General features: G+C 49.2%; 1 protein-coding gene across 1 annotated transcript in view; it reads left to right on the top strand.

Annotated features, from left to right (window-relative positions):
• The window catches only part of LOC119310672, a 2,500-nt gene extending 2,041 nt beyond the window's left edge, over positions 1–459 (top strand). The window contains exon 5 of the mRNA XM_037586341.1: positions 168–459. The gene's annotated coding sequence lies outside the window, so the exon portion shown is untranslated. The remainder of the gene's footprint in view (positions 1–167) is intronic.
• Positions 460–2,510: the final 2,051 nt, after the last annotated feature.

Below are 2,510 nucleotides of genomic sequence, written 5' to 3'. Positions count from 1 at the left end.
AAATGACCTACTTTTGACACCATTTTATGTTCGATTGTCGGATGTTTTGGCAACCGTGAACTATGTCGTGCAGAAGGCGTTCAGCGGCTTGCATTCGCGTAGATGGATTGATTTGCACCAGCTACATTCTGATTACAGAGACCTGATATTTCAATGTACTTCTTCAGGGATTTGCACCAGCTACATTCTGATTACAGAGACCTGATATCAGGATAAAGAACATGCGAGCTATTGCTGACGGCGCCTACTTTTTTCAGTAACGGGTCCGGTAGGATCATCATCTTGTAAGTGGGAAGGATGCATCAATGATTATTTTTGAGAAAAGAAGGGTAACCCCGGCCTTTGCGTCATTGTGATGCACACAGCCAAAGGATACATCAATGATGATCATCAGTTCCATTAATTAATGGAAAGAAATTGGGAGCGAGGCTCTTAATAAAGTCGTAAAACATATGGCAATGACTCCTGCGCTGATTAAACATTTATTTACGTGTTAACTAACTCGTGGCAATGATGTTTAAGTTGGTGCGACCATCATACTGCATATGGAACACCACCACTGCATCAATATGCCCCTGTAGTCATGTGTCCTGCATCCGGGGAACTTTGAATGATTTCGGAAACCCTATTTCTGTTGAACCGTCAAATATTCGGGCAGCGGCAGAAGCTTTCCGACGAACAAGACACCGTTCCAGCTCCTATCCGAGTGTAACAGGACACCATTCCAGATGTTCCTGTCAGTGGAAAAGTAGCATCCCTGAACTGAACCTGGACGGTTGGGCTCCCGTGGGAGAAGCTGGGAGCTGTTGCTATCGGATTCAGAGAGACGAATGTTCAGAGAACAGCATGTGCACATTCCAGCGTTTTGCGTGGCATGCCCTGTATCCACGCACAAGCGGAAAGACAGATCCATGCACAGAGAATAAGTAGACTGGCATACCTGAACAGACTGACAGAAAAACTGTTCCAAACAAGATCTCAGTCCAAGTAAGCTGAACATCTACGACGCCTCAAGAAGATCTGGGCGAGAGAGAAATGGATACTGAAACAGAATGGGCGTGTTTGGTTCTCGTAGCAACTTTTGACTGCATAGCGTACACTTCCTAGTTGGGCCTGGGTGAGGAAAAAACAGACAAAAGACCAACATCTGCACCTAATTTGATTGCTCGCATACCCTCTAGTCTGCATGAGACACAACGAAAGGTGGCATGTTTGGTTGCCCGCTTGTTTAGGCATGATGTTTGATTTCATGCAACGGTTCTTGTCTGGTAACCTCTCCGGCGAGGTGATGAGGTTACCAGCACACAGGGGTGCATATTAACAGTTTTAAACATAGTATCACACACTTAAACATAGCAGTTTTCAAGCAAAGCAGTATGATATAGTCAACGCTAAACCAGCTAGAGCAACGGAGAGATGTAATAGACACTCACAGCGAAGGTGTCGTCGTGCCTCCCGCACATGGTCATCACTTCAATGCCGTCGTTGATGAAGACGATGACCTTGAGCGTGTCGGGAGTCAGCAACTTGAACGTCACCATGTACCCGATCTTGATCTGATGACGGCGGTGAAGGTGGCCCAACCTTGATCGAGGGTGACCCTCCATTCATCAGCCTCGCGGTGACCCTCCATGAGCAGTCGGTGTTCGTCTTGAGCTTGAACTCCGTCGGCACGGCCGGGAAAGTGCTTGGTGAAGTCTAGGGGCATTGCTATGCACTCGAGCTTCGCGGTAAGTATCATCTTGTAGAAGTGAGTTGGCCAACCCTCCTCATGGTAGTGTCCGTAGTTGCGGCGCTTGTTGCTGGGGGCTCCTCCACCATGACCTCGTCGTCCGTGGGCAGCACCTCCTCGGCCGTGTGCGGCACCACCTCCTTGCCCTTGCCATTGTTCTCCGTCTCGATCTGCGTTATGAACAACACAAAGTTCATGGCATTATGAAGAGCATAGATTTCAAAGGTTGATCGGCATTGAAACCTATCGCCGAAAGCCCCTACATTTACCCACCTTGGCGATCACTACTTACCCAAAACCGCACACAGTTAACCCTCTCTCCTCTCTGTCTTTCACTCTTCCTCCTATACATCGTTATGAACTCCAACTCCAACCCCAACCCCAACCCCTTCCCTTGGTGCATTGGATGAAGGGCTTTCTTCTTGGGTGCTCGCTCGGTGACCATGCCAAGTTTGAGAACACCATGGAAGTGTGCTTGGACTTCAACAGCATCGAAGACATGCACAAGGAGGCAGACGTTGTGGTGAAGAAGGCAACGGCGGAGGAGTTGAAGAGTTGATTCCTGACCAAATGAAGGGCGCTATGTTAATCGACATCCTTTCGCTGGGCCATGAATCAAGCCGACTCCGGCGTCGCTGGACAAAGGGCAAGGTGGGCCAAGTACAGGGAGCACATGGCTCCTCATGACCAGCGTTCTGCAGCGTACTGGAATAGGACTTTGGTGGCGCCGGAGGTCGTTGGTTTGGAGCCGGGGGAGGAGGAAGAAGCGGTGGAGATG

The sequence above is a fragment of the Triticum dicoccoides genome, chromosome 5B (genome assembly GCF_002162155.2).
Source record: "Triticum dicoccoides isolate Atlit2015 ecotype Zavitan chromosome 5B, WEW_v2.0, whole genome shotgun sequence".
NCBI lineage: Eukaryota > Viridiplantae > Streptophyta > Magnoliopsida > Poales > Poaceae > Triticum > Triticum dicoccoides.
This window is presented reverse-complemented; position numbering and strand designations above follow the sequence as displayed.